We start from the raw sequence: 23,721 nt of genomic DNA on the forward strand, positions 1-23,721 counted from the left end.
TGTCCTAGAACTGAAATAAGCAGCTCCAGGACAAAATCACTTTTTCCTTTTATTAGTAACAAACTGTATTTCCAGTCTTCATACCTTCTTTTCTGAAAACATACTATTTTTCTTAAGCCACCATGAACTGCCTTTAACATTAGCAGTCCCTGATTGGAAAATCCTAATACTTCTAGAAACATGCAACGTTCCAAAGCACAATTACTTTCGTTAAGATGCTGCAAGACATGTGTCTAATGAACCCAAATGACTCTCTCACAAGGAAAACAGAATAGGTAAATTTAGACCTGTTTAGCAATTAATGTTTCATCACAGTTAAAATGACATGGGGACTCAATAGATTACTACATTTTAACTTAATTTAGTTTCAAGTTACCAAAATTTGAAGGGACTATTCTAAATGGACTTTTCCAAAATACAGTTATTCCCATGAAAGTGTGAAAGTGTTAGTCACTCAGTCATGTCCAATTCTTTGGGACCCCATGAACTGTAGCCTGCCAGACTCCTCTCTGTCCATGGGATTCCACAGGCAAGAACACTGAAATGGGTAGCCATTTCCTTCTCCAGGGCATCTTTCTGACCCAGGGATGGAAGCCGGGTCTCCTGCATTGCAGGAGTATTCTTTTTCATCTGAGCTACCAGGGAAGCCCAATTATTCCCATCAGTTCAGTTCAGTTCAGTTCAGTCGCTCAGTCATGTCCGACTCTTTGCACCAGGCCTCGCTGTCCATCACCAACTCCTGGAGTCTACTCACACTCATGTCCATCGAGTTGGTGATGCCATCCAGCCATCTCATCCTCTGTCATCTCCTTCCTTCTTCTCCTGCCCCCATCCCTCCCAGCATCAGGGTCTTTCCCAATGAGTCAACTCTTCACATGAAGTGGCCAAAGTATTGGAGGTTCAGCTTTATCATCAGTCCTTCCAATGAATACCCAGGACCGACCTCCTTTAGGATGGACTGGTTGGACTTCCTTGCAGTCCAAGGGACTCTCAAGAGTCTTGTCCAACACCACAGTTCAAAAGCATCAACTCTTTGGCGCTCGGCTTTCTTCACAGATCAACTCTCACATCCATACACGACCACTGGAAAAATCATAGCCTTGACTAGACGGACCTTAGTCGGCAAAGTAATGTCTCTGCTTTTGAATATGCTATCTAGGTTGGTCATAACTTTTCTTCCAAGGAGTAAGCGTCTTTTAATTTCATGGCTGCAGTCACCATCTGCAGTGATTTGGGAGCCCCAAAAAATAAAGTCTGACACTGTTTCCACTGTTTCCCCATCTATTTCCCACGAAGTGATGGGACCAGATGCCATGATCTTAGTTTTCTGAATGTTGAGCTTTAAGCCAACTTTTTCACTCTCCTCTTTCACTTTCATCAAGAGGCTTTTTAGTTCCTCTTCACTTTCTGCCATGAGGGTGGTGTCATCTGCATATCTGAGGTGATTGATATTTCTCCAGGCAATCTTGATTCCAGCTTGTGCTTCTTCCAGCCCAGCGTTTCTCATGATGCACTCTGCATATAAGTTAAATAAGCAGGGTGACAATATACAGCCTTGACGTACTGCTTTTTCTATTTGAAACCAGTCTGTTGTTCCATGTCCAGTTCTAACTGTAGCTTCCTGATCTGCCTATAGGTTTCTCAAGAGGCAGATCAAAGTTTACTTAAAACTCCTATCTCAGTCATGTTTACTTAAAAGTTTAATCATATCAGGTTATTTTTCTCAGTGACAGATTTTACAATAAAAACAGTATGCACTTATTGATTTCCAGTAATGCTAGGTACAAGAAAAGTATATTTCTTAACTTTGATAATACAGAGAAGTCTGTATTTATTAAACCCACAAACTTAAGCCAGGCAAGTTAATTTTTACAGCACCAGAGACCTGATCATTTTCCTGCTTGAACTTTAAAAGGTCTTCCTCCACCCCTCATTTTGGGGGATCACAGATGGATCAGGTATTTCCTGAGAGTCCTGGCAGAATAGGCTTCCCAGTTGGTGCTAGTGGTAAAGATTCCACCTTCCATGAGGGAGACATGAGAGATACAGGTTCAATCCCTGGGTCTGGAAGATCCCCTGGAGTAGGAAATGGTAACCCACTGCAGTATTCTTGCCTGAAGAATCCCATGGACAAAGGAGCCTGGCAGCAGAATAGTTACACTGCAAAGGCAGAGAGGAGAGATGAAGGTTCCTCATTTCTTTTTTGTTCTTTAAACTCCCACTAAGTTGGCTCAGTGGGTAAAGAATCTGCGGCAATGCAGGAGACACAGAAGATCCGAGTTTGATCCCTGTGTTGGGAAGATCCTCTGGAAAAGGAAAAGCAACCCACTCCAGTATTCTTGTGTGGAAAACCGCATACACAGAGGAGCCTGGTGGGCTACAGTCCAAACGGTCACAAGAAGGCAGACATGACTAAGCTCACAGGCAAGCGACCCAAGGCTGGAGTGTCAAACAATGTGGGTTGCATTTGTATTTCAAGGCATAGGTGCTCCACCACGCCCACAATGTCAGCAGAGACTTGCAGGAGCAGTTGGACAGACAAACCTAAATAAAACAAAGATACCAATGACAGAAACTTGAAGACACAAACAAGAAGTATTCAGGATTAAGGGGATGGGTGTGCAGGTGTAGGACTAAGGGTGGGGTAAGGGAAGGAGGGACAGAAAAGACTGAAAAAAGAGAAAGTGACAGAAAGAGACTGCAGTTTCAATTCACGCCCATGTGGGTGTCTATTCAGGCACCAACCTGTGAGCTTCCAGAAAGGCCCAGTTAAGGAGGGAGCACCCTGTGCACTGCCCACTCGGGTGATCAAACCTGGAAACCAGCCAGTTGTATGTTGCTGTGGGACTCTAACCCACAGGTGGGACTCACCCATGTGTACACCAGTGTATGGGAATCTGCTGCAGCACTTCAGCAAAGGGTCCCACATCCCAGTCTGTCTCAAATTGGGGGGAAATATAAGAGATATACAGAAAACAAATTGCAAACTGGAAAATGTAATTCCAACTGTATTAATAATTACATTACTGTGAATAGATTAAACACTCAAAATTAAAGACAAAAATTGATAGATTATATTTAAAAGAACAAAGTCCTTATCAATGTCAACTCTGTGATGTGGAAGAAAGAAAGAAAGGGAGAGAGAGAGAAAGAGAGGAAAGAAGGGAGGAATGGAAAAAGAGAGAGAAGAAGATAGGAGAGAAATAAGTAAAGGAATCCCACTTTAAATGGAAAAATTAGAACCTTTAGTGCAGAAGAGATGAACCTATATGTTAGAAACACCCAGTGAACCCACCAAAGCAATGTAAAACAAGACAAAACAGACTAGGATGAATAAACAAGTGTAGGAAGTTCATAGGAAGCAATATTTCTTATAAAATAAATTGCATTTATGTATTCTAGGTACAAAAATATGAAAAGAGAATTAACAAAATAATTTCATTCATAATAGCATGGAAAAGAATAAAATCCTAGCAATAAACATAATAAAGAAGTGCAAGATCTGTACACTGAAAACTATAAAATATTGCTGATAGAAATTAAAGGTCTATACAAAGCAACTGTTCTTGTTCATGGATCAGGAGATCTCATATTATGAAGAAAGCAACTCCTCAAATTGGTCTATAAATTCAATGCAGTCCCAGTGAAAATTCTAGCAGGCTTTTTTTGGGTAGAATTTGACAGCTGATCCTAAAATTCATAGGGAAATTCAAAGGATGTAAAATAGCCTAAACAATTTGGCAATAGAATAAAGCTGGAGAACTTTTATTACCTGATTTCAGATTTTACCATAATACATACTAATCGAGACAGTGGAATTCTGGCACAGGAAAGCAATACAGTTCATTGGCACAGGATTGAGAGTCCAGGAGTAGAACCTTACTTTTTGTTATGAATTGATTGTCAACAGATGTTCTAAAACAATTCAATATGAGAAAGAGTAAATTTTCTTTTTTAACCAAGAAAAGGTGCTGGTACAAATGGATATACACAAGAAAGATGAAAAACTAAGAAACGGAAACCTATTATATCTGGTAGGTAAAAATGAACTAAAACATGATCATGGTTTCAAATGTAGGAAACAACCTTTACAGTTTCTCAGAGAAAACACAGAGAAAACATAGGAGAAACTCTTCATGATCTCTTAGATATAACATGCAAAGCATGAGTTATACAAGAAAGAATAGTAAATTAAACTTCATTAAATATCAGTGAAGGCGGAGTCCAGGTAGCCCTGTCATTTTGACTAGGCCGCTGGACGCCTGGCCTTGGCCTGGCCTCTGTGAAGTGATGTGACCCTCCTGGTTGCGACACCTGGGGTCTCTACTATAGGTGGCAGGGGAGTCTCCACAGTGTGTGGGAAACCCAAGGTGATGGGAGGATCTACGGTGGCTGGGACACGGAGGCCAGTGGCCGCGGCAGGCCAGTCTGCAATCCCAGGGCTTGCACGTCTGTGGAGCTGTCCTCATTAACTCCAGCTAGCTCCTTTCCACTGCCCACTGCTTTCTCAAGTGAGTCTATAGCCTAGGCAAGGGAGGGGGATAGTGTCCCACGTTAGCTCCTCTGGGCAGTCTGTGGCCTTCAGAGGCATGTCGTTCCTGCTTTGGCCTGTGTACCCTCCACCTGGACTGTCCTCCCACTCACCTGCCCGGATCCTCCTCATGCTCTGCCCTCAGCCCCTGTATCTGTTCCCCAACACAGGTGTGCCTCAGGAGAGCGGCAGTGTCTGTCCTCGCTGCCATTTGGTATGGGCCCATCTCAGATCAAAACTTCTTCTCAATGCCCCCTATTTCCAGGTGTCAGACTCTAGGCAGGGGCCTGGGACCGCGTGTATGACCAACAGCTGGGCAATTCTTACTACTCCTGCAAAACTGTGTGCCCAGGAGGAGTCATGGTCACTGGCGTGCATGCAGATAGCCGTGGTGCCAGGCTGCATAAGTGGGGGTGGGCTCCCTGGGAGAGTGACAGGGCTGCTCAGGAGTCTAATTCACCTAGCCTTTTGGGGCTGGCTTAGTTACAGACTTCTGAACAGAGGAGGAGGAGTCACCAGGGAGTTCAGGCATCACAGTCCAGGTCTGGGCACAAGAGCTTTGAGGGCTCAGAGTCTGTCAGCAACCACTCTGTGCCATGCTCCATGCAAGCCGCTCTGTGAATCAGGGTGAAGTGACAAATCCCACTTCACCATACCTCCATCCTGTCAGAAGAGAAAGCCCAGCATGGGTGAGAAGGGCAGAGCACATGGAGTGGGGGTGGGAGGGTCAGGAGAAGGGCTATGGAGAATGAGTGCCTGCTGGAGGGCAAGGATCGGATGAGGGGAACATGAGAGAGGGCCTCCAAGTAGATGAGGTGTGAAGATTGAAGGCTGGAGGAGAAGGGGATGACAGAGGATGAGTTGGTTGGATGGCATCACCGACTCAATGGATATGAGTTTGAGTAAACTCTGGGAGTTGGTGATGGAGAGGGAGGCCTGGCGTGCTGTAGCCCATGGGGTTGCAGAGTCGGACATGACTGAGCATGTGAACTGAACTGAACTGGTTTCAGCACCTGTGCTGGGGAAACAAGGCGAGGTTCCATTTCCTGCACCCAGTTGCTCATTTATTTAACAAATATTTTGTAAATCTTTGTAACTAAGTGGAGAAGCAGGACTTGGGCAGGGAGGTGTTTAAAGAAAAGGGATGGTCAGGAAGAGTGGGCCAGAAGGTGGGTTGTATGGGGTCTCCAGAAGGGTAAAGTGAGAGAGAGAACTGCCCCAGAATGCCTGCTGTGTACAATCAAAAAGCCTTCATTTGATGATCCCACTGAGGACATTTCCAGAGCAAGGATTCAGTGCTTCTGCCATTCTAGTTTCTAATGGAGAAAGCAGCCATATGTCTGAAACTGTAAATAGGATATCAATTAGCCTCAAGAAAGAAGGCCTCCTGAACATTCAAAATGGATGGACAGAAGCTGTCTGGCGTCACAAGGAGTGGATGGGTCCAGAGGGGTGTGGGCAGTTAGATGAGGATGCAGGGAAAGAGCTAGTCCCCACTTGGAGATGATGGTGACAGCACGCCTTTCTTCCTCCAGGAAATCCTAAGCCCTTGGGAACTATCAGGTTCTGTTAGGAAGCACCCAGCTGTACCAGCATACCCAGCACACCCAGGAGGTGTCTGTGACTCGGATTATCACACACCCAGACTTCAAGAAGTTATATCCCTTCGGGATTGACATTGCCATATTGCAGCTGCTCTTTCCTGTGAACTTCACCTCCTACATCATCCCTGCCTGCCTCCCAGTCCCTGGCATGAAGCTCCCCAGTAACTCATCCTGCTGGATAACTGGCTGGGGGATGTGCAATGAAGAAAGTGAGAGGTTACTGGGGAGTTGGGGGGGGGGATAAGAGGAGGAGGAGGAAGGGGAGAAGGACAGGAGCAAAGAAGGGAGGTATGTCTCTACCTGAGGGGTCTCCAGGCAAAGGTCCCCTTGGCCCACTATGCTTCATTTCCAGAGGACTGGACCATTCTAGTTCTAGTTCTGAAAGTGTGTGATTCTAAGGCTTTGGTGTCCCCTAAAGTGTAAAGCTCTGAAGTCTGGGAATCTGACTTTGGAATCAAGAATCTGAGTTCTTGAAGTCTTTCTGGTTCTTGATTCCAAGGTTTAAATCAACCATAGATCTGAGATGACTTGATCCAACTCAAAGGTCATGGTTGGGGCCTGACTCCTTCCAGGTCACTAACAAACTCTCTGATTTCCCAGTGCCATAGGAGGTGCTTGGGAAAAGTAGAAAGAAAACTGAAGTATTACCTCTGACCTCTAAACCTGCCTGATCAGTTTAAAATGATTATGACTTAGAGGGTTTCACTCTCTGAAACTCGCTTTGCTCTTCTCCCAGCTCAGGTCAGTTATCTACTTTGTAGGGTTATTAGGCAAACTGAGTAACAGGAAAAAAATTGTATTTTTTAAGATTGAAAGAGGAGAAATCTAGGCCAAAAGTTATGAATAACTTATAAGCAAGAGTCTTCATTAAGGAAAGGAGTGTTTACAACTTGGTGAAATGATTATGATGCAAAATTATGGAGGGAAAGAATATTTATTTGTAATTGTTTGTAGGGTCATAATTTGGTATGATGTTCTACAGAGGTGTTATAAGCATTTTGAATAGATTCTGTCTTCATTGGGTGGGATGTTCCAGCATCCATGGTCCTTGCTTATTAGTGTGTCAGTAACACTCAGTAATTATAGGACAAACAACCAGGTCTCCATAATTCTTACAGCACACACACACAACACACCCAAACACACACAACACATGTATACACACTTCACACACACACACAGGCTAGTTCCTCCTTGAGGACAGGGACCCTGTCTTTGTTGTTTCAATATCCCAGTCTGTGCCCCAGGCAGGGCCTAGCACCTGGTAGGTATCCCACTGCTGCCCCCGGGTCTTTCTTCCCTGGACCTCCAGACTGATCTCGGCTCCCACCCTGTGTGCTCTTCGTTAGTCTCCACATAGCTGTCTAAATATTTGCTTTAGAGCAGGAGTCATGCCAGTTCCCTCCTCATCACCCCCAGTGCCTTCTCATTTCTACTTAAAATAAGGTCGCAACTCCCTGCCTTTGCTCTCAGGCCCCATTCCTCTCTCTCACCTCCTACTGCACCCCTCACCCACACCACCCCAGCCAGCAGGCCTCCTTCCTGCCTTGATGATGCCAAGGCAGTTCCCACCTTAGGTCTGCATCTTGACTATCTCCCTGGACTCATTTGCTTTTCCAACTAAGCTCATCATGCCTTGTTTCATAACATATGCAGCTTGGCTACTCTTCTGAGCAGTTTCACTCGATCACATGAGCTAAAACAGGCAACCCCTAATAGTACATCTTCTTGTTTTATTTCCTTTACACCACTTATTAGATCTAAAATAATAATACTTATTTCATTTAACCTCTCTGCGCCAACTAAAAATGTTAGTATCATTAGCTAAAAGATACTTAACATGAGGATGGAGGAATAAATGAGTAAACTGGATGAAGAATAAATGAGTGATAGGGCGAGAGGATGGATGGCGGGAAGGTGGGAGGATGAATGGGTGGAAGGGAAGATGGCTGGGCCAATGGTTGAAAGGATGGTGGGCAGAGAGATGGAGTGAGTGGGTCTATTGATGGAGGGGAGAATGGAGAGATGGGTGAAAAGATGAGTGTATAGGCAAATGGATGGAAGGCTGAGTGGGCGAATGGGACATGAGGGAAGATGGGTAGTAGGATGGAGGAACAAGTGGATGGAAAGCAAGGTTAGTGACAGACAAAAGGTGACTGGATGGGATGGTTTGTGAAAGGGTAGATAGGTTGGTGAACGATTACTAAGCACCAGTGAGTGGCAGGTGTTGGAGGGATTTGCCATTTTCCTTTGTGAAATAGTGTGTCTGTTATTATAAAAGAGGTAGAGGGAATAGGATGAGTTTGGAAAAGTTTGAGAAACAGGGGAGGGCTTATTAGGCATAGGTAGAAGTCTGAAACAAGGATGAAAGCTCAGGTGTTTGGAGAAAACCCCACATTGAAGTGTAGTGCTGACCGATAAGGCAGAGCTCTGTAGCTTGGGTACAGCCTCCTTCCCTGATTTCCTACTTATCCTCAGAGCACCTCTGCTTGAACCCTTCCATCTCCAGGAGAGAATGTGAGCTTCGTTGAGAACAAGTTCTATAAACTTATACTGAGATGGAAAAGGCAAGAACTGCTCTGTACATGTGGACATGCTGTGGGCTGGGGACTTCTCCACAGAAAGTCCATCTGCCAAATGAGTAAGGCGCTTTCTCTTTTTCCCTCGCCTGTTCTCAGGGCCTCAGTTTCCCTGGGGAGGGGCTGTGTTGCCTCTGCTCTCTTTGTGGAGCCCCTGGGACTTCCCGTTTCCTCCTCCATGCGTCTTCCTGGGCTCCATCCCTTGGCAGTGTCCCCCAGGCCAACCCCCCTTCCTAACTCCCTTGCACATGAGGACACCTACAGCATCTGTTCTTGAAGTATATTTTAAAGGTTTTATTGAAGTGTAACATACATACAAAAGAATATATCCATGCTCTTTTCATAAGTTGGATAAAATTTCACATAGTGAAGCAACATGTGATCAATACCCTAGAGGCCCCGCTCACACCTCCTTCCTGTCACCAACACCCAACGCAAACCACCATCTTCATCTTCAGTACTTTAGATTAGATTCCGAATGTTGCATAAGTAGAATTTATTTCCAGTTGTCAGCCTTTCTTGTCTTCACGTTGTATCTGTGAGATTCGTCCATGCTGTTGCCTGTAGTTGTAGTGTGTTCAGTCTCCTTGCTCTACAGGACGCTCCTGTGCGCATTGAATCCTATGATTAGTTACTCTTAGTGGGTATTTTAGTGCTCCAAGTGTTTCATTTCATTTCACTCCAAATGTTTCGTCTTCTGTTTCACAGAATCCCGTGAGTAGTACTGTTGGAGGAAAAGGTATGCATGTATTCACCTTTGGCAGACATTACCAAACGTCTTCAAAGTGGTTCACCATTTCCACTCATTGAAGCAGTGGATGAGAGTTTGTATTCTCACCAATACTTAGCACTTTTCATCTTTTTTCATTTTAATAGCTTACTGTAGTTTGATTTCCTTGATGACCAATTAAATATACTTTCACATATTTATTATCATTGGATATCTTTTTCTGTAAAGTTTCTTTTCAAGATTTTTTCCCCCTCTTATTTTTCTGTTGGGTGCTCTATCTCTTCGTTTAGGGGCTCTTTATGTATTTTATATATTCCAGATATCAGTCTACCGTAGGATATTTGTGTGTGTGTGTATTTTTTTGCATTTGTTTGTTTGTTTTCTTTTGGCTGTGTTGGGTGGGCACTAGTTATGGCACTCGGGCTCTTCGTTTCTGCGCGCGGGCCTCTCTCAGTTGTAGCACGTGAGCTCCAGAGCACGTGAGCGCAGTAGTGGCGGCATGTGGACTTAGTTGGCCTGTGGCACGTGGGATATCAGTTCCCTGACTAGGGATCCAACCAGTGTCCTCTGCATGGGAAGGCAGATTTGTAACCACTGGATCACCAAGGAAGTCCCACTGTTGGATATTCGAATTTTGATGCTTTCTTCACACTTTCTGTTTTCCCCTGTTTTATAGGTGAGCAAACAGGTCCCAAAGAGGGTAAGTGGCTACCCTAAAATGTGGCAGCACAGCCTGAGCCCCTGTGTCCACTCTTACACCCCACCCTGAGCCCACGTCTGCTCTTATACTGCTCCCTGAGCCCACGTCCACTCCTCCACAGACCCAGTTTCCACACCAGTCTCTGCAGGCTGCCGGCTCGTCCATGCCAGGCATAGCCTTTGTGCCTCCACAGACCTGGCCCCTGGTGTTGTTCATGCTTGGGGCCCTGAGAAATGCCCTGTGGTGATCCGTCAAGCCCCTCAGCTCCAGCTGTGTGCCTCAGGACCCGGCCTGCTCACTGGAACCTTCCCCCCTCCCCTCCTCCAGCCCCATCAGGTCTCGATGGTCTCTTCTTGGCTTCCCTGTCCACCAGCTGTGACCCCCACAATCCAAGCTTGAAAAGCCAAATAAAAACAAATGAGAGTCATCCTGATTCTGTCTTGGGGCCCTATGGCTCCTCCTGATCCTCAGCACTCAGCCCTTCTCTTGAGGTCTATCGTCTGATTCCCTGGACAAGCAAACAGGAAGCAGCAGGGCCATTACAGCAGGAGGAGGGCAGGGGTGGGGACTCTGAAGGAGTCCAGCTGGGGAGAGAGAAGGGCGTCTTTCTACTGTGGGAATGCACAGGCCTCAGAGGAAGAACATCAGTCAGCTCCAGCTGCTGTAACAAATATTACAGGCAGTGTGGCTTAGACAACAGGAACTGTTTATCACAGTTCCGGAGCCCAGAAGCCTGAGGCCTCTCGCCTTGGCTTATAGACACCACCTCTGCCCTGTGTCCTCACAGGGTCTTCCCCCTGCGTGTTTGTGTCCACATTTCCCCTTCTTATAAGGGCACCATTTGCAACCCAAGGGCACCCCACTCCAGTACTCTTGCCTGGAAAATCCCATGGGCAGGGGAGCCTGGTAGGCTGCATCCATGGGGTCGCTAAGAGTGGGACATGACTAAGCGACTTCACTTTCACTTTTCACTTTCATGAATTGAAGAAGGAAATGGCAACCCACTCCAGTGTTCTTGCCTGGAGAATCCCGGGGAGGGGGGAGCCTGGTGGGCTGCCGTCTATGGGGTCACACAGAGTTGGACACGACTGAAGTGACTTAGCAGTACCCGGATCCATCCTCGTGGCCTCATTTTAACTTGATTATCTCTTTAAAAGCTCTACTCCAAATAAAGTCACATTTGGGGACTGCTCTGGTTGTACAGTGGTTAAGACACCAGGCTTCCTCTGCAGGGGGCATGGGTTTAGTCTCTTGTTGAAGAGCCAAGAACCCACATGCTGGACTGCGCAGACAAAAGAAAGTCACATTCTGAAGTTCTGGAGGTTAGGACTCAACATAAGAATTTTCTGTGTGTTAGTTGCTCAATCATGTCTGACTCTGTGACCCCATGGAGTATATAGCCTGCCAGCCTCCTCTGTCCATGGAATTCTCCAGGCAAGAATACTGGAGTAGGTTGCCCATTCCCTTCTCCAGGGGATCTTCCCAACCCCAGGATCAAACCTGGGTCTCCCGCATTGCAGGCAGATTCTTTACCACCTCAGTCAATGAACTGGGGTTGGGGGTTGTCAGAATTCAGCCCGTAATAGGAAGTAAGACATAGTGTCAGGTGTCTGTACTGCAGGGGAGTAAGAATCTTTCTCAAAGTAAAGAAGCATCACTCCCCAGGTTTGGAGAAGGGATGACCTTCTCCCTGTGGAGGTAAGGGGATGTTCCCCGCATCAGGACAATTGAGCTGGACTGAGGAACATGACCCAGGCCATGAGGAAGGGGGTTCCTGCCTACAGTACAGAAGGCTCTTGCACGTGGGGGATCTGGCGACTGAGTGGGAGACAGAGCGAGGAGACCCTTGCCAGGCTGCGAGCTGAGGTCCAGTCTGGCAGACCTCACACCTCTGCTCCTAGAATTGACTCCCAGTAACTCCTCACCCACCCCCATGTCCTCTCAGCCACCCCCATGATCCCTCACCCACTCTATGATCCCTCTCGGACCCCATGGATCCCTCACCCACCCCATGTTCCCTCACGGACCCCATCATCCCTCACCTACCTCCATGGTTCCAAACTCACTGCCCACCTTCCTGGCCCTGAACCCCACATGAAATGGCTCCCTTCTGGCCAGGGCCTCAGGCCAGCCTGTCCCAAGAGTCCACACACCTTCAGCAGTAGGAGCCTAGTGTCTTCTTTCTGCTTAGCTGACTCAGGACTTAGTTGCCTGGCAATAAGCCTGGAAGCAGTGTTCTCATCATCCTTCCTGCCAAGTACCTGACACAGAGTCATTGTGTAACCAGCAGCACCCCAGGAGGCCTCAGAATGTACCCACCCCAGACTTCGCATGATAATATGGTAGATGTCCCCTTTAGCACATATCCAATACGGACTAGACGCTATTCAAAAGATTCAGGCCAAGTTCTTTCCAATCCTGGCATTGCCGATATATCCTGGACTCCCACAGACAGATAACCACAAATGGACTCACATGCACTCTCACATGGATCCCATGTCTGGAGCCAGGAACTCGCACTCGAGTTGAAAAGGTCTCAAAAAAAGTGTCTTCCCAGCATCCACACATTTCCACAGTCCCTGCGTTTGGCCATTCCTCTGGCTAGAGTTCTACCACTGAGGTACCACCATCAGCTTCAGCCCTTAACAGCCCAGCAGTCTCTGGAAGGTGAAGACTAACTTTCCCTGCCTTGGTGGGGAACTCTGGTATGGGTCCTTAGGCAAGATTGCTCAGGGCCCTGGAGTCAGGGAGCTACTGAGACACCATGTGGTCCACACACATTCTCCAGAAGACCAGGGGAGCTCAGGCAGTTCAGCTGCACTAGTAGCCACTCCACTGGTCCTAAGGTCTTATTTTCTTCCCAACCCCAGCAGCCTCAGGCTGGCTGTGCCCTGGGGCCAGGCCTTCCTATATCTTATTTCTGGAGGTAGGTGTTTTTCTGCCCCCCACCCCCACCCCGCCACCGCCCACCCGGTTTTCCTTAGACCTCTAACCAGGGGATTCCAACACATATCATATCCACATAACAGATGGACCGAATGTCTGCTCCAGGGCAGCCAGTTCCCCATTGCCTGAAACTGACTTAGTGCTCAGCATTCTTATCTTGGTTTAGCTGCTTTTAAAAGATAAACTGAAGCCTAGCAGGGTTAAGTAGTTTTTCAGAGGTCACATAAGTAGGAATTAGTGGGAACAGGGATTCAAATCTTGATCTTTCTTACAGAACTTGAATATCTTTGTACTCCTGCAGACTATACTCAGATCCTGTTACCCTGTGTTCATTTTCCTGGAGTAAACAGCCAGGGATGCAATTGCTGGACCATATGGTAAGTATATATTTAGTTTTTTAAAGAAATAGCCAAACTGCTTTTAGGTTTGACTGTATCATTTTACAGTTCCATTAACAGCACTATGAGATAACTTATTCTTGGCACACTCACTAATAATGAAGTTAGTTTTCATTTTAGCTGTTCTAAATCAACATGTGATTTATTCTCATTGTGTTCCTAATTTGAGTTACATTAAAGACCAGGAGTTTTGAACGTCTTTTCATGAATTACTTGTCAAACAGATGTCCTCTTTTGGTGAAATGTATCTTCATATCTTTTCCTCATTTTCTAATTGAATTGTTCCTATTTTTATTGTTTTGATAGTTTTTTATACACTCTAAGACTTTTGTCAGATGTGTGACTTGCGAATAATTTCTCCAAACTTGTAGCTTCTTCTCATCCTTAACAGAGTCTTTCATGTAGGAAAATATTGAATTTTCATAAAATCCAATTTTCTCTTTTTTTTAATCAATAATGTTTTTCCTCTCAATGTGTAAAAAGCCTTCACCAAGCCCTAGGATCCAAAGATTTTCTCCTATTTTCTTAAAAATGTTTCAAATTTTGAAATTTTACATTTAAATCTATGTTCCATTTTGAGTTAATTTTAATATTTTTTAAAATCTCTATTCCTTTTCCATTATATTGCTTTTTAATGTTTGTAAAGATTTAGAAGAGCAATTGAGTCCTTTGGGACACAAATTTTTCTTTCTGCTTAAAAAGTTTTTTGCTCCTGGTGAAAAAAAAAAAACAATTAACTAAAGAAAAAAAATGCCTCAAAGGGCAAAGCTGTATGAAAACTTAACAGTGGCCATATTGAAAAAGAAAAATAGGGAATTGGGAATTCAGAACTCAGGTTCTTTACTCTTCTTTGTTACAATTGTGTAGGAAATTGTTCTTAACTCATGCCCAGTTCCTCATGATTTCTACCTTTTTTCCCAATTCTAAATCTGAAAGATTTCAATGATACATATATTGGATACTTTCAGAGGGTTTGACCAGTCACTGGAAGGGAATGGCTTGTCCATCTGCATATTTTCCAGGCCTTTAGCGCTTTCAGTACAAAAATATCTTCTTACATGCACCTAACTTTTTCTTTTTTATTCTCTGGGTTAGCTACTCTGTGCACTCTCCCTCGACCTTAGTTGAGAAGATGAGGTGAGAGCAATTTAAGGAAAATCGCAGTAAATTTTATTTAACAAACAAAAAACATCAATCAAACTGTTAAGGGTTGAAGAAATTAACAACTTGGAGACATTTCTCACTATTTGAGCTTTTCTCATGGGAAAAGATGAAATTATTTTAACCAGTAACTTCACACTAGAGGAATGGGGAGGTAAAATATTGTACCCTGGCACTCCAGAAAGGTGGGCTTTCTTGTTGATTCTTCCCCTTGTCCTGTCAAAAAATTGTTAAAAAATTCTTATTCATGGCTCTGAGTAGAGTTTGAATGAACCTTCCCAGGGCCACTGATATAAAAATTGAATTTTGGAAAAAATTATCCCATCTCATGTCTACAGTCATTTTTTACTCCATCAAAATCTTAGACCACGGAGGCAGATACAATTAAATGAGTCCAGAAGTAATCTGGGGAGACAGGCAACAGAAGGGAGTAGCAGAAGTCCTTTGGACCATGATCTCTGACTATCATGCAGAAAGGAGGGAGGCAGGTATTGCTTGCTGAGAAAAAAATCTATGGTTATGGATCACAGACCTTAGATGACCTATCGTATTCTGCTGAAGCATGGAACATTAGAAGTGCAGTGGGATTCCATGCTTATGTCTTGTAGAGTTTTCAATCTGTGTGCTTGGAGGCTCTCAGTATTGTTAGATACCAGGGGTTTTAAGAGGTATCCTGTGAAGTAGAAATGGTACTAATTTTGGAATTGATCACTAAGAGAATCTGATGATTGAATCTTCTTTGTAAAGTATTACTAACCCAAATCAGTAAGTTGATTCTGCTACTATCTCTTAAAAAAAAAATTAGGGAGCTTAAATTCTCCAATATATAATAAAAACGGAAGGGAGCATAAAACTATTCCCATGCTACTGCTATGTCAACTGAAACTGACCCAGATTTTCAAGTCTTGATCAAAGTTATTGATATAACAAAAACCTTGCAAGGAAACATCTGAGAATCAACATTTACTGAAGACCCTCCATGAAGTAAATAAATAATAAGAAAAAATACTCTAGTCGAGTGAGTGCATTTGGAGAGTGTAGGAATGGAGTCAGCACACAGTATCTCAGAGCGTTTTCCAGATCTGAAATTCTTTGCTAGAATTGTTCTTTAATGGAAACTTTTGGCCTACTAGGGAAAAGGACCTACTGGTTTTTGACAGACATAAACAAGAATCAAGGAACTGCAGTCCAAGGGCATGAAAAGGCATGAAAGGGCATGAAAACACTTTCCCAATTTAAGGATGGAGTTCTCCAAAACTCTTGTATTTAAGTGCATGGATTTCAGGTGTGAAACGTAAAAATCACCGGTGCGCAGCTCACAAGAGCTGATTTTAAGAGAGTGCTATGAAGCTTCCCGGTGAGAGGCCATGGACATAGAAGCTCCTCAGCGTGTTCGAACCCTAACTTCTCTGCCCTCCTGCAGCGACCTCCTCGGACAGTTGTCTGTGTGCCCAGTGTCTGCACGCATGCGCACGCCCACTGTGGACAGGCTGACGGCCATTATTCAAGAGCTGCTCCCAGCTTCTGTTAAAGTTGTCTGCTCAGGAAGACAGGAACTCTAACTGAAATACAGAGGGCGGAGCCCCAACCGCCAACCCTGCGTGGACAGAGGTGCCACTCAGGGCAGTCTCTAGCATCAGTTACAGGAACTTTGAGGTAAGGGAGACACAGACTTTTCAACCCTCAGGTGTCGCACTCTGCGCTGTTTTTCACCCTGGGGGTTACTTGTGCCCTTGTCAGTATAGGGAGACTCCCCTACAGCGCTCAGTTCCCTTGCAGTGTTTACACCAGGGTTACTGGCACCTCTGGGGAGCAGGTTGCAAGAATGCTTCCCGGACTGCAGGGCCTGTAGTGGAGGGTCAATCGTGAGAGCAGTTAAACAGGTGCCATTCTAGTCCGTGCCTTCTGAGGAGTATAAAAGCTAAAGGGAATTTCTTCCACTTGAAAGCGCTCATCGCAAGAAGTAGCGCAGGTCATTGGAAAATGAGTGGACAGTGAGTGAAGATCTAACATACATTCTCATGGTTTCACAGGTGAAAATATTTAACGTGAAAATATCAGTCGACACATATGTTCAAAGGGCAGTCTTGTCCATGATGAAGTAGCAGACATCTATTTGTAGTCTGATGTCAAATCATGATTGATTTGCAAGCATAGATGGGGTTTGTACGTAACTAATTGGTTAGTGGGAGTCTGATAGGTTGTCCAATGTGCAGGTTGGTTTTGTCTGTGGATATTTGTGATTAAGGGGAGTTCATGCCTCTATTTTTGTGAGTGTGTAAGGGTGAGTGTTGGATTTGGAGGGTGTTGAGATTGTAACACAGACATCAAGTAGTTGGTGATTAGGTGTTTGATATTTGAGGACTATTTTTACATGTGCTTTTTTCACCCATGAATTTGGGGATTTGTATGTGTTTAATGGTAGGTTTTTCATATGTGTAAGGGCAGTGTTAGGAAAAGTACTGGTGTATATTAGTTTGGGTGTACAGTCTATTTTGTGTCTATTTTTCCTTTGATTTTATCTTTGACCCAATGTTTTTTTTTTTAAATGTTTTATACAGCATAATAAATGTAATTAAAATTGGTGTATTTTATATATGACAGTTAAGAAAGTAAATCCTAAGAGTTCTCATCACAAAAGAAACATTTTTTCTTTTATTTTTATTTTGTATCCATAAGAGATGATGTTCATCAACCTTCTTGTGATAATCATTTCATGATATATGTAAGTCGAATCATTATGCTGTATGTCTTAAAATTATGCAGCGGTCAATATCAGTTATACCTCAGAAAAACCAGAAGTGGGGGGAAAGAGTGTATTGTTTAGCTTCCACATGTTTCTCAATCTTCCTGTTTTCTTGCTCTTAAGGGATTTCTTATTTCATCCTATTGTGGTCAGAAAAGATACCTGAAATTATTTCAGTCTTTTTAAATTTGTTAAAACTTGATTGTGACCTATTATGTATCCTGGTGGATGTTGCTTGTGTACTTGAATGTATATGTGCTGCTGTCTGGTGGTATGTTTAAATATGTCTGTAAGGACCATACGATCCTTACATGTTTTCATCAAGGCATGTTTGTTTATTGATTTTCTATCCATTTTTACAAGTGGATTATTGAAGTCCCTTACTGCCCTTATATGCAATCAATTTTTTTCTTTAATTCCAGTATTTGCTTTATACCTTTATGTGCTCTGATGCTGTATGCATATATAATTTTTATATCTTCCTGTTGAAGTGACTCTTATTAAAATATAGAGACCTTTTTCTATGGAAACAATTTTGGACTTAACATCACTCTTTTATATGAGTAGCCACCCCTGCTTTCTTTTGCTTACTATCTACATGCATGGAGTATCTTTTTCCATCCCTTCATTTCGAGCCTGTATGTGTCTTTAAATCTAAAATGAGTCTCTTGTAGATAGCTTCGAGTTGGGTCTTTTTTTTTTTTAAACCATTCAACCACTGTTTAATCCATTTATATTATTTCTCGATCAGCAGAGATTACTGTTACTGTTTAGTTAATGGTCTTATTTATGTTTTGTAGGTGTTTTGTCCTCTTCCTGTCTGGAGAGTTATAGTTCCTCTTAGTTGTGCAATCTGCCCTCCATCGTGGGGCTGGACTAGTGTGAAGGTTTCCTGATGGGGGGACTTGTGCTTGTGTTCTGTTGGATGAAGCTGGATCATGTCTCTCTGAAGCACAGTTCAGTGGTGAGTTTCGGGGTGTCTATGGGTTTGGTATGACTTTGGGCAGCCTATGTGCTAATATGCTGGATTGTGTTCCTGTTTTGCTGGAGGATTGGCATGGGGCATCCTGCACTGGAGCTTGCTGACACTTATTAAACAAAATTAATAACAAAAGATTGAATGGTGGACTTCCCACGGGAGTTGATCCTGGTTTGTTGGACCCTTGGCAGAGCCAAGCCAACTGGGCTCCCAGCTGGGTCCTGTGGAGGTTGCCACAGTCTTAGGTGAGTTGTGTGTTTCCCCAGGGGAGTTGTCCTTGGGTTATGACCCTGCTGGCTGGCAGATCTGAGCCACTCAGGGTTCTGGGAAGATGTGGGTAGTGATCCTCGGCCACTCACAGCTTAGCTGTAGATGTGATCCATGGGTCCATGGGGCCAAGATTGTAGTGGTCCTTTGCCTTTTGCCTCTGGCAGTTGTGCGCCTGCTTTTCTGCCTCTGGGGCTACAAACTGCAGCCTGCTCTCCCCTCCTAGGTATTCTCTATGGTTCTGTTCTTTGTTCTGTGGGTGCACGCAGAATTAGAATGCTGCCTGAGAGCCTTCCCACAGAAGTGAACTTTCTCTAGTGGTCCCAGAGTTTCCCCTGTCCTGCTGTGCTGTGTCACATTAACCCTCTTGGAGTATCTTCACAGCATTCAGCCCCAGTCCTTTCCCTGAGGACCAAGCCCCACAGCCAGAGCCTCCGCACCCAGCCCCCACCTGCTGCAGGCTGATGAGAGTGTGTGAGCTTCTTTTTGGCTGGAAATTGCAATTTGGCACAACCTCTGTGCAGAATTTTCTCTGTTTTGCATTATTGTGCTTCCATCTGAGGTTCCTAAGCTCCCCTATAACCCCACTTGTGAGGGGGTTTCTTGTTGCCTGGAAACTTCTCCTTCAGGACCCCCTCCTCAGGATGGATTCTCAAGATCCTTTCTCTCCCTTTTTGTCTTTGTCTTTTGCCCTACCTCATTCCAAGTAGATTGGCTTGCCTTTCTGGACTCCTGGGGTCCTCTCCCAGGGTTCAGAAGATGTGCTATGGGAATTGTTCCACATACAGGTTATCTTTTGATATATTTGTAGGGGAGAAGGTAGTTTCCCTGTCCAATTCCTCCATCATCTTGAAACCACCCCCCTTCTATAGCAAGTTTTGAAATCAAGAAATTTGAAACTTCAAACTTTATTTTGCTTACACATTATTTTGCCTGTTCAGGCTGTTAGAATTCCATGTGAATTTCAGGATGAAGTTTTTTATTTTCTAAAAAAAGAAGACCTCATTATAATTAGAGACTGTCATCTGTGCATCACTTTTAGTATTGACAGCATTACGTCTTCTAGCCTGTGAACACAGGATGCCTTTACATTTGTTGGCATCTTTATTAATTTCTTTCAGCAATATTTTCTAGTTTTCCATATACATCTCTTTTTTCCCCTTGTAAAGTTGTTTCTAGTATTTTACTCTATAGTTCATGATATGATAAATGGTGTTGCTTTCTTAATTTCTTTCTCATGTTTTCCATTGTTAATATAGAGAGACAGAATTGATTTTTAAATGTTGATTTTATATCTGGCACTTTTCTAAATTCATTTATTAATGCTAAGGGTGTTTTTTGGTGTGTTTGTGTGTAATCATAAGGTTTTCTGCATATGATATTGTATTGCCTGAAAACAAGTATAGTTTCATTTTTCCTTTTTGATTTAGATATCTTTTAGTTTTTATCTTGTCTTATTTATTCGTCTAGGAATTCTAGTAGTGTACTGAATAGAAGTGGTGAAACAGGCAACCTTTCTATGTCCCTGATTTTCACGGGAAAGTTTCACCACTTAATAGCTATGACTTTTCCCATATGTGACCTTCATTATGTTGAAGTCATCAACTTTTTTTTTAATCACAAAAAGGCATTGAATTTTGTGAAATGTTTTATTTTCTGCATCAGTTAAGATGATCACATGATGTTTATTTCCATCTTTTTAAGTGATAAGCCATATTGATTTTTCTCATTTATTGAACCAATCTTACATTGCAAGATCAGTCCCATTTGGTCATGGTGTATAAGCCCTTTCCTCTGTTGTTCTGTCTTATTGTTTTTTAAAGGGCTTCTGCGCCAGTTTGCATGAGGGATGTTGGTCTGTGGTGTACTTTTGTCATGTCTTTGGCTTTATATTCAGTGTAATGGTGACCTCATAGAATGACTGAGGAAACTGTCTCCTATTTAATTGTTTGGAAGAACTTGAGAAGACTTGGTGTTAATTCTTTCCACTTGGTAGAATTCACCATGAAGATACTTGATGCTGGGTGTTCCGTCACTGGAGGTTTTTTGATAGTTATTCAATATCTTCACTTCTAGAGCTGTTTAGATTTTGTATTTCTTCATAATTCAGACTTGGTAGGATGTTTCTAGACATAAAATTTTCTTTTTATGTCTATAAAGCTGGTAGTAATATCCCTTCACTTCTGATTTTATACATTTTTTCCTTATCTCTTTATGTAATGGTAAATTTAAGTAGTTTTGTTCATTTTTTTGATTTTTTTTCTCTTTTTTGAGGGCTACCTGACAAAACCATGGTGTAGCTAAAGTACATAAAGTGGTTATTTGACATACATATGTGTTGTGAAAGGATTCTAACAATCAAGTTAATTAACATACCCATTACTTCTCACATATTTACATTTGTATATGGGGACATGTAAATTCTACTCTCAGAAATTTTCAAGACTTTATTCTTTCATTTATTTTTCATGTTATAACAGAAAATTTGTATCTGTTTACCAATCTGTTTGCAGATACCCCATGACCAGCTATGACTGTCCTTTTTTTGATTCCACATGTAAGTGATACCATGCAGTGTTCTTTTCCGGAAGGCTTATATTATTTAGCATAATGATCTCCAGGTTCATTCATGTTCTTGTAAATGTCATGATTTACTTTTTTTGAGGCTGAATAATATCCCATTGTATATGTTATGTATGTATATTTGTGTGTGTATTCTTTATGGACTCATCCACAACAAACTGGAAGGTTCTCTGCATGCCATTACTATGAATGAAGTTTCAAAGGACATAGAGAAGTACTGATATCTCTTGAGAATAAAAGCATTTTAATTCCTTTTGCTCTATGACTGGAAGTGGAATTGCTGGATCACATGGTATTCTAATTTTATTTTTTTGAAGAATCTCCACACTGTTGTAAATATTGGTTGTACACATTTGCATTGCAAAGCACAATGCACATGGTTTGTTCAGTGATATCAGACTCACTATGAAGGAACTATCACAGTGTGTATACTCAGATTCTAAAGAATGCCTGTGAGGTCTGTGTGGGGGTCTCAAAGAGAGGTCTCGTGTGAGATTGCTCAGTGTAGGTCTGTGGAAGTTTCCTGTGTGGGGTAAATGTGCGTCTATCAGAGGTCTCTGTGTGGGGTCAGTGTGGGTGTTTGAGAGATCTGTAAGCAGGATCAGTGTGAATCTGTGGTTGACTGCTATACAGGATCAGGGTGGATTTGTGGAAGATTCCCATGTGAGGGTAGTGGAGTCCCTGTGTGGGTCAGTGTGGGTCTGTCAGAGGTCTCTGTGTTGGGTCTGAGGGTTCCTGTGCAGGGTTGCTGTGAGTCTGTGGGAGATCCCTATGCAGAGTTAGTGTGGGTCAGTGGGAGGCCCTGTCTGGGGTTAGTGTGGGTCTGTCAGAGTTCTCTGTGTGGGCTCAGTGTGGGTCTGTGTGAGGGTTCCTGTGTAGGGTCGCCGTGAGTCTGTGGGAGATCCCTGTGTGGAGTTAGTGTGGGTCAGTGGGAGGCCCTGTCTGGGGTGTGGGTCTCTGGGAGGGCCCTGTGCTGGATCAGTGTGGGTATATGGGAGGTCCCTGTCTGGGGTCAGTGTGGGTAGTCTTCATGGGGACCCTCCATTGCTGTCCTTTCTGCACCTCATGGCAGGAGAAGGGCAAGTGACTCTCCCCGTCTGCTTTCTTGTTGTTCTGTCAGGGTCCCTCCTGTGTCATTTCTCCAGATCGGCGCCTTAGTTCCAGCTCACCCGACTCAGTGCTCACCTCTTGGCACCTCTGAGAGGACCTCGCAGGCGGGCTCAGAATCCACGCTCTCTGCTCCCCTCTGTGAGCTCTGGAGGCCACTCAACGACGTAGGTCACAGCCCATCCCCTCAGACCCTGGCTGAGCCCCCACCGCTATGCCCCCTATGGAGGACACAGTGCAGAGGCAGGACTAGTCTCCAGAGAGAAAACAGCAGAAGCAGGCCTGTGTCCTCTACCCCCACAGCCCCGGGCCTGGTCCTATATGTGGGGGTCCTGACAGGCATGGAGGCGGGGCCATTCCAGCTGGCTCCTGGATCGGGGACCCCTCCAGGAGCAGATCTCTCCACAATGGGAGTGTCTGTGACATAGAGCCCCAAATCTCTCTAGGGAAATGCTCTTGTCTCCCCACTTTCCCATGTGGACGGGCCCAAGGAGGAAAGCTGGTGGTCTGTTCATTTTCTACAGGTCACTTTCATGCATGCTGGGTGATGCATCCCGTCTGCTGGCATCTTCCACCCTGGCCTCTGGAGTGAGTAAGATGAGAGCAGATGAGACTTGCTATGACCCCTGAACAGTCTGTGGGCCTGTTGAGTCCTACCTGTACCCTGGGAGCCTCCTTGGGCCACAGGTGTAGGTAGAGGTCACCGACTGTGAGTCTGTCCTGAGTACCCAGTCCTGTGAAAGCTGATTGCTTCAATGGGGAGAAGTGAAGCTTCTCTGCTTGAGTCTCTGCTGCCTCTGGGAGCTTGGCCCTCTGTTGAGGGGCTCCAGGTGGCTTCCCTCTGTCTGGGCCCAGGGAACTAGAGTAGAGGGGAGACTCTGGAGTGAGGCCACCATGAGCCATCAGGCCCCTAACGTCTTTCCTCTGGTCCTGTGGACGGTGGTGGGACACAAATGCTCCTTGGTAAATGCACCGTTGTGGGCGCCTCTTCCACTAACATCCTTCCCCTGCATTCCATCCTAGGGGCACAGCGTCCCACTCTCGGACCATGAGGTGCCTACACACAGAGTCACAACCGTGCTCATTCACTGGGGGAGGTGGGCTCTGTAAGCATGGCTGTCCTCTCCTCCAGGGCAGGGTGGGACCAGCCCTCAGAGGCTTCCATGCTCCACACTGCACACTCTCAGGGCTGGGAGTATGTGGTCCTCATTCTTGCTGCTGCTTCAGAGCACGAGAAAGGCAAAGGGAGGGTGACAAACTTAGCCTATCTTGTTCTAGCTGCATCTGGGAGAGAAAGGGGCTTTCAGGGTGGCGTCATCTATCCACTGTGACATAAGGACTCCCCTCCTTATTCTGACTGTGAGTTTCTCCCTAACTCTTCCTGAGCCTG

General features: G+C 44.4%; 1 pseudogene; it reads left to right on the forward strand.

Annotated features, from left to right (window-relative positions):
- The first annotated feature begins 2,719 nt into the window (after positions 1 to 2,719).
- On the forward strand, positions 2,720 to 22,759 carry LOC138080750 (serine protease 40-like; annotated as a pseudogene).
- The last annotated feature ends 962 nt before the right edge of the window (positions 22,760 to 23,721 follow it).

Source organism: Capricornis sumatraensis, chromosome 6 (genome assembly GCF_032405125.1).
Source record: "Capricornis sumatraensis isolate serow.1 chromosome 6, serow.2, whole genome shotgun sequence".
Taxonomy (NCBI): Eukaryota; Metazoa; Chordata; class Mammalia; order Artiodactyla; family Bovidae; genus Capricornis; species Capricornis sumatraensis.